We start from the raw sequence: 15,136 nt of genomic DNA, 5'->3' as shown, positions 1-15,136 counted from the left end.
AATAAATGGATGATTTATTTTAATTGTTGATAGTACAAAGAAACTGTGTGCCTTGTATCATTCTTTTTTTTTTTTTTTTTTTTTTTTTTTTTTTTTTTTTTTGACACAATGCATCATTGTTACTTTAACAGAAGAAGAATTGTACAAAGAAGAAAAACTGAAAGATAGGCCACTTGGGAAAAACTATCTAACTGATGATGTACTAAATAAACAAAATATGACATGTGGTAATGAGTCATGAATGATGGTTCTGATGAAAAAATGTCATTTGGGCGGCGAACTTTATTTTAATACTACAGCCCACAGTTATGGAAAAGGATGTGTGTGTGACGCAATTTCTTTTCTTATTCTTGCTGTTGGAAAAAGGATAATATATACTTCGTTTATAGAAAACAAATTTTTATCTTTTCATATTTAACTAATTTCCTTATCTTGTGTAATTCATTGTTATTTGTTTTTTGGATTTGTCTAGTGTCGGATTGTATGACACTAAGAAAACTGTTAGCACGTCTTACATCATTGCATGCTTGTACAACTGGAAATGATTCGAGTCGAGGAGAGTTTTAGTTAGTAGTTTGAGCTAAGCTTGATATGAATTAGTAGCAAACAAGCTTTTAATTTCTTGTTCGAGCTTGGAGCGCTAAGAGTTCCCATGTTCAAGTTTTGTTTATGAACATGCTCGTTTGCATTTTTAGTTGAAAGCTCTAGTTTAAACGATTTTGAATCGAATTAATTCAATGAGGCCTGAGTTAGCTCAAATTTTATATTTTTGTCAATGATTTTGTTAATCATTCTATATCAAAAGGTAATGGTCAATTGTCATGCCTATATATGATGAATAATTTGTACAATTTTTACAAACATGTATATGTACAAGATGTACAAATAATTATAAAGTACTTAGTTTTTAAAAATTAGAGCAAACTTTACATGAAGTTTATAAACAAACTCAAACCTGTTCTTACAAATGTCATTGAGTTCGAACATAAGATTCGGTCATTTATTTAATTTGGTTAAGATTTTTAATCAATCTTTTATTTATTAACATAACATTATTATAGTCCTCTCAATTTGGGTGTTCCACTCTGAGTTTAAATCGGGTCAAGTCAATTTAGGCTATGTTGATAGGTTTAGGCTTTTGGTCGGGTCATGTTCGTGTGAGATTAGTTAGGTCACGCATTCTATCAGGTTTGAGCTTGTAGCTGGTTATTTCGAGTCAAGTCCATTGAGTTTAGGTCAATTTTGAGTCGTCATTACCGGTCAGATTATAGTATGGACCAGGTCAAGTTTAAGTTGTGTCATTATTAGGTTTGGGGCTATTATCGGGGTCATGTTTAATATGAAATTTGTCATGGTTCATGTCATGGGATGTGATAAAGTTTTACACTGGCTATTATTGGCTTACCAAAACCCTCCTCCTTTATCCAGATTTGGAACTTGTAGCGAGAAAGCCCACAATTGAGATATTTAATGTACTATGGGGCAATGGGCTCTCTTAATGTACGTTATAAAGTGTGCTAGATATGATTATTTAAGAATGTATAACCACTTTTTAAGGAAAATGCTAATCCCACATTTGTTCTATCTTCCTAAAACGAGAGGTTGTTTTATACACTCAGGTGTGTCGTACACCCATGAGTATTTTGTTTTCATTGATGATTAGTTTTCATTTAATCATCAAATGAGAAGAAAAAACTAACCTTGGGTTAGTTGGGTGTACGATGCACTTGAGTGTATATAACAAATTCTACCTAAAACAATCTCACCTTCAATTTTTCCAAAACAATCTCACCTTTGACCCTTATTTTCTTTTAACGGTTCTTGTGACCTACAACCTATTTTACAGGGTTTTTTTTTTGGATTTTTTCCCAATATCTGTCTTATGTCCTCTTCCACCATGTCACTACCACCTACATCGCCACTGCACCCGTTGCTGCTGGCCACCCGCCTCACATAAACTTACCCCTTTCAAGGATCCCCCACCTCGAATCCCAAAACCTACTTATCCTCTCCCATGAATAGCCACCATCCCCACCCCCAAACTCGACCCTTCTGCTTCAGGAGCATGACATTTTTATTTGAGTACGCAATTAAAGGATAAACTGATGCTAATTGATGATTTGATGATGCGGTTTTTTTAAGCATTACAAGTTTTACCGGCCCGCGCGGTACAATTCATTAACATGTAATATTTGTAAATTAACACGGTTGACAATTGGTATATTTAATTGCATCTATAATTTTCTTCTCTACAAATCTAAAAAGTATAATCAAGAATTTTTCATAATTCATAAACAATTTTGTTTGCCTATAATAATCTTATTAGCCTAAAACACTTAAGCCATCCTAATTAATGCGAGAATATATAGCTCAACCGAATCCCACATGATTTGACCAATGTAATGGGTTTGATGGGCTTGTCAAGTAGATGTATACAAAAGGCATTTAATAAACTCTTTCTCTCTCTAGTGTTTCCTCTCCATCAGGTTGATCATCGGACTTTCTACTTCTCACTCTGTTGAGGAGGTTCTAGGAGTCTACAAGTGTCGGGAAAAGTTCTTTCTTCTCAAATTGATTTTCTTTTACATGTATTGCAGCTAGCAAGGTCTCGTTTAAAGCTTTCATGTCTCTTTTTATTTTCTTGTTTTTTCATAGATTCTCCTTATCACTCTTCTCCCATGGTAGAACTACTATGCAAGAAGCCCCTAATGATGATCAAATTCAAATTTTAGGTTCTACGAACTCTAAACATAACGTTGATGATAAGCAAACCAACCCGAAAGTGATGCAACCCATCTCTTTTAGAGAAGCGGCGTAAAGCTCTTTTTAATGGTTTAATGAAGCAAGAAACATTGTTGTCTTCTCCCTACAATGGGGAAAAGGATCCTGTTAAACCTCTAGGCCCATCTTAAGCGGTTTTCTTTTCCCAAAGAAACTTTAGACAAGCTAAGAATCTCGTGGAAACTTACCCTTATGGGGAAATGTCTTGGTATCTCCATTCGACCATCCTTCATTACCCAAAGAGTTAGAGCTATGTGAGGCCTAAAGGAACACTGGAGATAATTGATCCAGGAAAAGATATATTTTTCTATTTCGTTTCTTTGTTCAAGATGATTATGAAAGAGCTCTCATAGGAGGTCCATGATTTATTTTGGATTATTACCTAATGATTACGAAGTGGAAACCAAACTTTAGACCATCCATGAACCCCTTTGATAGAATGAATGTCTGGATTTGCTTACCAGATTTTCTAGTTGAATACCATGATAAGTTGTCTCTTTTCGAAAATTGCAAAAAAAAAGTAGGAAACCCTCCACGAGTCGATTTCGCAACGGATCACCTTACCAGAGCTTGATATGCGAGAGTATTCATTGATATAGATCTCTTTACCCCTTAATAAATTCTATTTGGGTAAGTAATGGAATGACAACACATTGAGTATGAGAACATTAGCTCTTTATGTTTCCATTGTGGAAAAATTGGCCACTCTAAGGATTTATGCTCTTCTTTTTAAGTTCGTAATGATAAAGTGAAGCTCCTCATAAAAGATCAACCTTCAACATCCATAGACAAGCTTAACCCATCTCAAATCCAAACCCAACAATCTACTCCCATTCTCATGCCTAACCTGTCTCAAGCCCAGACCCAAACCCAACCAATTTTTAAAAGCCCCAAAGTCAATGTAGTGTCCCAATTTCAGGTTACCTTGCCACAAGAAACTTATGGGCCATAGATGATAGTGTCAAACAAGCGCACTCAGCCAAATAGATTACAAAAGAAAAATACAAGTAACTACACCCCAAAAAAAACCCACCCAAAAATAAAATATTCCCTACCACCCCCACTATAAAGAAAAATAATATTATTAATAAAATCTTTCCCAAGACAACTTCTAGAAACCCCTAATCCAAGTAGAGGATGAAATGAATGAAAATACTTTAGTCAATCAACAACCCTGTGAAATTTCTATTCCTGAACAAAATCATGTAGCTTACATGCACAATACAATAAATGAAAACCCTACTACCAACACTAATAATTAGCCATGGAGATAGAGCAGGGAATTCTACCATTGATCACTCCTTTAACCCTTCACCTTCCAAGCTTATATACTCCTCAAGAAATAACTATGCTAGACACAAACCAAACCATTATTGATACCAAAATTACTACAAATTTAAATGGAAATAAACAAGCAAAAAAATCAGTTCACCCAAAGGAGATCACACCGGATTCAACACCGATAACAGATTAACACTTCAACAACCCCTACCCTTCCGCTGATCGACAACCAAACTACTCCATCTCGCCCTTTGTCAACCTTATTGTCACTAGCTCCGCCATCAACAACCCTAACTTAAGCCCTCAAGCAGTCGCAAGAAACACTACTACTAGGCCACCCAGTAGCCGTATCCTCCTTCCCGTCGAATATTGGACTCCCTTTCTCACCATATCGCCAGAAAATGACCCAATTCTTCCCATCACAACGCCTATCGACTCCTTTTAATTTTCACCTCCGTCACAAACTCCACCATCAGCGACACTTCATCCTCCTACCAACCGACCCACTCAAAACTCTTGTACCCCATCTCAACCTTAAATAAGGACCCACTACTCCATAAAGGAGATTCAACAATACATGAAATCCCCAAATTTGACCCCATTTTTGCCTTTGAACCCAATCATATGGCCATTTTTATAATCTCTAGTGAAAATATCTTTGATGCACGAGTCTTTGCTTCAACTAAACTCCTCCACCCTCATCCAATCGAACCCCATCCATTACTCTCCAGCCTTGGTTTCGAGGCCATGTCCAATGGATGAATTACGAGCTTCATCCTCTTTAACCTCCATCGATCTTCCCACTCAAATACTGTTTTTGGACCACATCGAGATAAACTTCAAATTACCAAGAAACCTTATGAGTCAATATCAAACTCAAAAGGGAGTAGTGGGAATCCAAGTAGAAGTCAACTTTTGGGAGACAACTCTAACCACGAGGGAAGTCCAACTAATGATGGTTCCACTAGCTCTAGAGGACACAATCAAACTAAACCAGTATCAAGAATGGAAGTATTAGGAAAAGGTACTCTTGTACATCCATCTGACCGAGCTCAAGTCTATTCCTTACCATCTCCCTAAAAACCATAATTTAAATATGAAAATCATATTGTGGAATGTTTGTGGGGCTACCCGAGATGACTTTATCCCACATGATTGGGATATAATTGCTACGTATAAGCCTATTATCTTTATTATTCTAGAAGCCAAAAGTAATGGCATTCAGGCTCAACGTGTTAGTAAATTTTTGTGTTTTGATGGCCTACAACTTATCGATCCTAATAGGTCTATGGGAGCCATTTGGCTTATGTTTAAGTCTTCTCCGAAACTTGTTATCTTTGATGATGACAAGAAGAATTATATTCATTCTCTCTTTAAGTTTATCATTCTCTCTTTAAGTTTAGCCTTATTGACAAAGAAGTGTTGTCACTAGTGTTTATGCTCTTTCTATGGCTGCGGAGCACCACTGCCTTTGAATGAACTACGTAATAACTTACCTTCAGTGACACCACATGGATGCTTTTGGGGGAACTTAATGAGGTTATGTCTCAAACTAAAAAAAAATGGGAAGGAGAAAATTTCGGCAATCTCAATGCAAAGACCTTCGTATGCTTGTAGATACATCATGCATAGTCGCTGGTTATAATGGAAACTCATATACCTGGCACAATGCTAATAAGGGGGCTGCTAACATTCATGAGAGACTTGATAGGTCTTTGGCAAACCCGAGTTGGCTCAATACCTTCCCTAACACTCAAGTAGCTCATTTTCCTAGTACATTTTCTTATCATAATCCTTTACTAGAATTTTTTTTTTAACTTGCACATTCATGGTAACTACCCGTTTGGATGCAAAATAGCTTGGCTTGAGAATAAACAATTTAAAGAAAATTTTATTTAACAATTGGAGGTAAGTAATGATGATTTCCTTGCTGGAAAATCTAATTTCCTTCATTATATTAAATATTGGAACGAAAATGTTTTTGTTAATGTTATTAAACAAAAAAACCGCTTAATTTCTAGGATTAGTGGTGTACAGTTAAGCCTTTCAAAATATTTTTCTTCTTTCTTTATCGGATAGAAAAAGACCTCCATGAATTTAATTTAATTTAATTTATCAAACAGAAAAAATTATATGGGCTCAAAAGGCTGGGATAGATTGGCGAAATATAGTGACTATAATACTAATATTTTCATCTCTTAGCTAAAATTATAAAGTCTAGAGGTAGGATTGTCTGTTTAAAAGATAACAACAATAATTGGGTTGAAGATCAATCTACTCTTAAGGAAATTGCTATGAATTATTTCATTAATATCTTCTCCTCCCCTGCTATTCTTTATCAAGGTCTGATGAGAACTTTCTCTGATCTTATCTTAATGTTACGGATGATAACCTTATAAACTCTCTTAATGCTATCCCCTATGCTGAAGAAATTTATTCCAACTTTCAGTCCATGAACATCAATAACTCTATTGGTCTAGTCAATTTGAAGGCCATTTTTTTCCAAAAAAAACAAAAAGGATTGAACTTACTACTCCTATCTCTAACTTTGTAAAATCTTGTTTTACTCAAGGTTTTATCCCTCATGACATTAATGACTCTTATATTTGTCTCATCCCTAAAAAAGATAATCCTCAATATATGAATGATTTTCGTCTCATAGGCCTTTGTAACAAAATTTACGAAATTATCACTAAATGCATCACTAAAAGATTGAAACCTTTATCAGATAAATTTATCAGTCTTTTCCAATCTAGTTTCATCCCCAATAGATCCATTAATGAGAATATAATTATTATCAAAGAGGTAGCTCATCAATTTGATATATTTACTTAAAAAATCCAACATTATGGCCTTTAAAAATGACCTGACCAAAGCCTTTGATAACTTAGAATGGTCTTTTATAGAAGACTCTTTAAGGGATATCAACATCCATGAAAAACTAATTAGCCTTATACTTATCTGCATTTGCTTTCTCTCAATCTCAATCCTTTACAATGTCCAAATTACTGAAAAATTTAAGCCTTGAGATAGATGAGATACTTTTCGAATGGTGGGGGTGGCTTTGGGTGGGTGGAAGGGTTGGTTTCAAGATGAGTTTTGGTCTTGGTGAGGGTGACGGTGCGAGTATTGTGGTGGACGTGTGGTCTTGATGAGCGGTTCTGGTGGTGAGATGGTGGTGATGTAATGATGGTGTATGGTGATTCAAAAAGGGAATTCAACAATCGAGGTGGTGGGAAATCAATGTAGATGGGTTTGTGGGGGGGGGGTTAAAGAGGAGAAAATACATGTTTCTCAACATGAGAAACATTGTATGTTTATTAAAAGGGCATTTTCGACCTTTTGGTAAAAAAAATGTACCCAATATTCTCAACTTTTCTCTCCTAAACAATGGACTTTGAGCAGTTTTTAACAACGGAAGTCGAATAATTGTTCAACAATGGAGGGAACACTTTCAAACAATGACAAAAATCTAGCATTTGGGGTTAATCATGCCCTTAATTATATTACAAATTTTTCTTAGGGTTTTTGTTTTAACTTTGACGGCAAAGCCGCCGGCTATGGTGGTGTTGGGGTTTGTTGTGGTGTTGGTAATGGTGTTAGTTATGGTGATGGGGTTCATCTTCCATTGATGATTCAAAAGTTTGAAGATGTTAATATGAGAAAGGTCGAAGAAGGAATGAAAATGGAAGGAGGAAGAAGAGGATGAGTCAGCAAAAAAAAAAAAATATTAGGAAGTTTGCCATTATCTACAACATTTGCCATTTTCAGAAACATGAATGTTTCTCATTTTGAGAAACTCGGGTAAGCCCATTGAATAGGATAAAGAGAATTATATAAATGACATTACTAACAAAAACAAAGGGGGTAAGCCCATTTGGGCTAGTCAAACCCCAATAGAATGGATCCTATAAGATCACACAAAAGGGTGATGAATTGAACAAAAGAAGGAGTAGTATGTTGGTTTGGAATCTAATTATACATATGATGTATAAATAAAGGTTTTGTCTAGGGTTTGATATACAACACAATTAGCAATTAATTAAGAATTGACAAGCTAGCAATCAAACCCTAAAATCCTCACGCAGTCACTCTCTCCTCTTCTCTCACGTCCGCACTCGCCAGTGGCGCGTGTGGTGCATGATAGTGGTCGTGCACTAGTTGTTCGTGGATCAGTTTTATCCTCCCCTCTCTGTAGAAGGTGGTTCGAAGTGCTCGTGCTCGACTTTCTAGCAGTAATGGAGGTTCAATCGATCTTATCCCGTGGACTAAGTAGAAGAGCAATGTTTGGGGCTCTATCATCTCCCTATTTGACAGTTAATCGCAACTTAATTGGAAATCACGCGTCAAAGGTATGAATTATGCATTTTTATGTGTTATGCTTATAGGTCCTATTTAGGTGCGAACAAATATGATTCGTGAAATTTCGCTTAGAGTACCTAAAACCTTATAGTTGTATTAGTTAACCTCTTGCATTTACGCATATTGATTAAAATTCTTTGATGTCCAAAAATTTTTAATTCAATTAAGAGGGAGGATTTTAATTATGTTTCAATTTAAATGGAGATTTAAAGGTTTAGAATTTGTTTAAATGTGATTTAATTGCTTAATTTTCCGAGCAAAATCTTAATTAAGCCCTAGTTTGTCGAAAATTTTGATTGAAATAAAGCCCTGAATTTTGATTTCCGTGCTTCATTTTTATATTTTTTTTGAATATTTTATGCTTCATAAATTTAATTGGATTGATTTTATACATAAAATATGATTTTTTTTTTTTTTTTTTTTTTTTTTTTTTTTTTTTTGTATAAACAATAATTTTATCTGAGTGTTAGATTGAATTTGAATTAATTTTATGAAGAACCCTAAAATTGAATTATGAATTTAATTTTAAAGTTGAATTAGGCATAAATGTAATGTTTTAATTCAAAGGACCTAATTTAATTTAATTTTATAAAAGTTGTTTAATTACATTAAATCTCAAAAAAAAAAGGGAAGGATTTTAATTTTGAGAGGGGGCAGCCGTGGCTAGGTGAAAGAGCCACCATCACATGATCCATGGTGGCTGTCTAGGTGGTCGAAGAAGGGGCGCACGAGGGAGAGCGGCAACAGGCAGCAACAAGGAATTGCAACCGTTGCACTGCCGCAAGCTGCAACCAGAGCGTTCTGCTAGTGGTTGGGCTCCTCCCTAGCTATGACGGACGACAACAACCCTCGGACGACAAGGACGACTCCAGGCAGTAGGTGGCTGGCTGGAACGGTTCATAGGTAGTCGCAGGTTGCACCGTGGCTGGGCTCTATTTCTTGTTGTGGTTGAGCATCGGTTGGGTTTACATGACTAAAGTGCGGAAGCTATTGGCAATTGTTGCGTTGGTTTAAGTCTTTCCCTGGCTGATGTGTCAGCAAATTTAAAAAATATATTAAATTATTTGTTTTATTTTAATTTTAGAAAAAAATTAATTTTATCTAAGATAATTTCAAATTTTAAAATTTGTTTTAATACTATGAGTTTTTTTAAGGATTATTGAGAAAGATTCTAAAAGATAAAGATTGACTTGGTAATGTGATTATTCGTAATTAGTTAGGTAATTAATTTTAAATTTTATGATTGGCTAGTAATTAGGATATAATCTCCTAAATTTGTTAGTATAATCTCTCTAAAGATAAATATGATTCATCTTTATGATTAAAATAAAATTTGGTTCTATCTATGCCTAATTTAAAATATATAATATTTTATTGATGGTCATCATTATTAATATATGATATTATCTAATTATAAATTAAAATATGTGATATTTTGGTACCATGTTTCCTTAATTATGAACATTCAATGTTGTAGTTTTGGCAAACATCTTTACGTGATATTTACTATGTGACAATTTTATAATATAAATAATATTATGTTGCTATTTAATGGCTAATATGGCTCAGTAGATTACTAATAAATACGATCTGCGTATCGTGATGTATTTTGTAATCTGAGTAAGGTTTGCATACCGATAAAGTATTTTTGTAATTTTATTTATTTATGTAGTAAATAGAATAGAGTAAAATTACAAGTTACAGTTAATCTAAGAAGCCCATGAAGTGAAGGTCTAAAGGAGCAAGGTGGATGAGATCCATGAAGATTCAAGTGGGAGCATTTACTTTATTACTTTTCTTAGGATTAGGGGTCATGCAATGTCTTGTTTATGCATTCAGTATATTATCCATGATAGTTTTTATTGATGTTGATGTTGCGCTAGAGTTCACTAAATTAATCACAACATAATAAATCTAGGTCTCTGTAATATTGAGATTGTTTTTCCAATTAAAAACCTAACAACCCTTTGATAATTAATGATGAGTCATGCGAAAGTTGAGTGTCATTTTTATATCTTAGGTAACTTGGGGTAAATAAAGTTATACAATTTTAATTGGTTGTGCTCAACAAGATTACCTAAAGAGTTTAATGTTACCTAAATAGTTTAGAACCTTGAAGCAAAGGGTAATAACTAAACATGAGATGGTTAATTATTCAACCAAGAGTTACAAGAGTTGTAATCAATAAAGAGTTTACTCACCTTGAAAATGTAATGGTTGATGGTAGGGCCAAAGTCCGGTGAATTATTACACGAATAAAGGATCTTGGAATCACTTAATTCAAGTGGGACACATTAATATTGAATAAAGCTAAGTGTTAAAGTTACCTATAATTTTTAATTTTGCGTAATATTTCATTCTAATTTTATTATTATATATAATCTCCACAATTGAAAATAAAGTGGATAAGTGTTTTCAAAATTGATAATCCGTAAACATATATCCTAATTTTGCTAAGATGGTACTAAAAAGCAAGTTTTAAAAGCTCATGTCACATGTCTAAAGTTGGTATCCTTTAATTCAAAACGTTTGAGTAAAATCTAAGGTTCAGTAATTAGAGACGAACAATGGAACTTCATTTGTGATACGATCACTTGTGCTTAGTTAAAGTATAAGAGTAAAAGTTTTGAAAATTTCAAAAGTCCAGCATGAAGTTCACAATCAACTTGACAAAATAATAAATACATTACAATATGATTGTAATGATGAAAATTTGAGTCGAGACATTTACTTGGCAATATATTCAAATTATTGCGATATGATTGTAATAATGAGAATTTAAGCCAGGACCTTGATAAACATCCAGGAGTTGTGAAATCCTTTTACAACAAACTCCGAAAGAAAACCTTTTGAAGTATTTATGAAAGGAGCTATCAATCTATATGAGATATATTTTGATAGATTAAATTTACTTATCTTCCAACCATAATCAAGGGATATACTTTTAAGATGAGCTATAAAACTAAACAAAACTACATACGTCAAATTAAAATGTAGCAAAGGCTTTATATGTGATATGGATAAGAAGAGTTCTTATAAAGTCTCTCTATAGAGCAAGGATTAAAAGTTGTATTAAATTGTTTAATGCACGTTCGATTCCTACACAGAGGACGGGGTACTACTACAAGTCATACTTAGCACAAAATATTTGTTGCTTAAGTAAATCTCCTTATGGAAAAGATGTCATTTCCAAAAGGTAAAGTGGGAGTAGTATAAATCTCGAAAGAGTTCAAGAAAAGTAATAAAAAAATATTGTTCAAACCATGGTTGGTTCACCCATGCTAAATGTGTCTCTTCAAAAGGCAAGTGGGAGTATATGAATCTCTAAAGAGTTCAAGAAAAGTTAATTCGAAAATCTTGAAGAAATTCGAGAAATAATCGAATAGAAGCAACAATATAAGCATGATTCACCTCATGTTATAAATGACAACGTGTGGTCTCATTAAGTTTAATGGGAAAAATAACCATGTGTCAAAGGGTGTACATTCCAAGTTGTAGGGAATATTTCAAGCGTTAATCCCTGGCTTGAACCCCACCGTGATCATACACTAAAGTACGGTGGCGTCCAAAGGGAAAGAAGATAGAGTAAAAGAGTCGCCAACAAGTTTTTTTATGAACTTGTAAACCGTTCACGAGGTGAAGGTTACACCCCTTAACAATCCAAGAGATCGTCAACTACAATAGGTCTTGAACCAAATAAGGTTCGGGGATGAAGGTACAAATCCAACCTAAAAGAGATTGAACCTGCCCTAATAATAGGCCTCTACTTTATTCAGATTGTATTCATGTGCGCTTTCTGACTAACATGCAATCAATAGGATTAACCTTAAACCTGTTTATCTATGTTGGTTGAAGTTAATGCACAAATAAATCTATTATTGGCGATCACTTGAATTATAATCAAAGTAACCCTAACAAGATTATTAATTATCTTATTAAGCATGATTACAAGTACAAATTCCCTTTAAACATGCATAAAAGGGTGATCAAGCAATAACAATAAATATCATCAAGCAACATAATAATAATAAACAAAATAATAATTATAATCATAATAACAATCATGATAATCATAATCATGTTCATGTTAAAGCATAATAATAGCAAGATCCTAGGCATGATACTAACAAGATTAATAACAAACCCTATCATGTCACTAAGCAATAAAAATCAAAACTTTAGCCCTAACATGATACTAACAATCATAAATATTAGGAAGAACATAGGAAGCATTGTAATAATCATACTTGATATTAAAATTACCCTAGACATGATACTAGGAATATCATAATAACATCATAATATCAATAAAAACCATTAAAATACTTACTTTGATGCCTCGTACCTCTTTCTAATAACAAAATACACGCGTTAGTAACTTCAAGGAAAATAATAAACAAAACAACAATTAAATTAAATAATTGAAAGAGAGATTTGGGACCAAATCCTCAGAAATTAAAACCTTTCACGTCTAGGGCGAAGGCAACTTCGAATATGGCTAGGTGTATCTAGATCTAGTGAATGCGGAATTTTGTATTTGAGAGAAGCTAGTTTAGAAAAGAGAGAGAGAGAGAGAGTAATCAAGAGAAACTTGATGAGAATTAGAAAGAATAAGAATTGATGAAAATTGATGAATTGTTGATGAATGTGGATGAATGTGGATGAAAACTGGTTATCGAAAACGGATTTTTTACGACGTTATTTATAAAGAAAATCAGCCCAAAAGATAAAATATCAAAACAGAGTTCTGGCGCAGATAAAATCTGATTAGCGCCAACGCTGGCTATTGGCGCCAGACGCCAACATTAGCGCCAGGCGCCAATGCTAGCGCCAGGCGCTACAGCTGGCGTTTGGCGCTAATTCAGAAATTCACGCGTTTTCTTAAAATCAGATAAAAATTGCCGTACAGGAGGATAAAATCGTATTTTCCTCGAAAATGCTCTTTGATTCTAATTAGAACTATGATAAGTCAACAAAAGTCAATTTATCAATGCTAATTAAATTAGGAATGAAAAGAACCTTCTAGAAGAATCTAGAAGACTAAAACCATTCCTAATTGCATTAGGAATGATAAATCTATATTAGGCCCTCCCTTAGATCATTGAGCCGCATATAAGGCTCAAACCGGGCCCAGTTCAGTAATTTGGCCATAACTTCCTCAATATTCATCGGAATTGGGCTTATAATATATCGTTGGAAAGCTCTTGTCAAGCCCCATCCAACTACTTTACTATTGGACCCATATCATGGACCAAACAAACTGGATTAACTGTTTTCTTAAAATAAGTTTTAAAAAACAGAGAGAAGAGAAAAGAAATTAAAACTATCCGCAACACTAAACTTTCCACACTTTCGCTTCATTCGATTATGATTCGACGTGAAAGGTACTCATCACCGGGTTTGGTTTTGGGGAGACACAAATGGGTGTCTACAGAAGCCCCCACTTTGACTGAGTTTGGAGAAACGCAAGTTTCGAAAACAAAAGTCAAAATATCGATAGGGACGGAGAATGATTCAGAACGTTCTGCGATCCTAAATCACTCTTGTAACGCCGATACCTGCAAAACTAGTGTTAGTTAAAACAGATAAAAGAGTTAAGAAACGCGTATCTTGCACCGTCGATCACACGTCTCCGAAGGTAACCGATTTGCTGCCGCTTTACTGTTGTTTTGATGACCTCCTGCCAAGAGAATGCCATCCCGCTTGAAAACCACTACGCTTGTAACTGCTTCCAATATTGAAGATTGCTTCGCCTGAAACGATCCTCCTCCGCTTTGATAATATTCCACGTCCAAGGGAATACTATCGAAGATTGCTTCACTTGAAACAATCCTCTTCCGCTATGATAATACTCCACGTCCAAGGGAATACTATCGAAGATAACTTTGCTTGAAATCATCCCCTTCCGCTTTATGACCATCTTCCACGTCTAAGGGAACACGATCGAAGACAACTTCGCCTGAAATCACCTTCAGTTGCTTTTTGACAACTTTCCACAATCTATGGAACGCCATCTTGTTGTTTCGATGTTCACTCGTCTCTGAACAAAGAGCTTCTTTTTTTTTTATATGTTTACGTGTCTCTGAACAAAAAGCTTATTTTCTTTAATATGACCTTCTGAATGATGTGTCCACGCGTCTTTGAAAAAAAGAGATTGAAAGAAATGTCCACGCGTCTCTTAACAAAAGAGCTTTGATTGATATACCCACGTGTCTCTGAGAAAAAGAGCTTGATGATATGTCCGCGCGTCTCTGAACAAAGAGCTTTTGATTGATATGCCCACGCGTCTCTGGAGCAAAAGAGCTTTGAAAATAGGATGTCCACGCATCTCTGAACAATAGAGCTTGAAAGAGATGTCCACGTGTCTCTGAACAAAAGAGCTTTGATTGATATGCCCACGCGTCTCTGGACAAAAGAACTTTGAATAATATGTCCACACATCTCTGAACAATAGAGCTTGAATAATATGTCCACGCGTCTCTGAACAATAGAGCTTAAATAATATGTCCACGCGTCTCTGAACAAAAGAGCTTCGATAATATGTCCACGCGTCTCTGAACAAAGGAGCTTCGATACTTGAACGTTTGTTGCGATAATATTGTGAAGAAAAATTTTCGAAGACCAACGCTTGTCGATCTCTAAAGCTCGCTTGAACTTTGCTTCCGCTATGCCAATACGTCGGCGGTTTGCTGCTTCCGCTATGCCAACGCTT

The sequence above is a fragment of the Chenopodium album genome, chromosome 1 (genome assembly GCF_948465745.1).
Source record: "Chenopodium album chromosome 1, dcCheAlbu1.1, whole genome shotgun sequence".
NCBI classification, from domain to species: Eukaryota; Viridiplantae; Streptophyta; class Magnoliopsida; order Caryophyllales; family Amaranthaceae; genus Chenopodium; species Chenopodium album.
Note: the sequence above shows the minus strand (reverse complement) of the source record.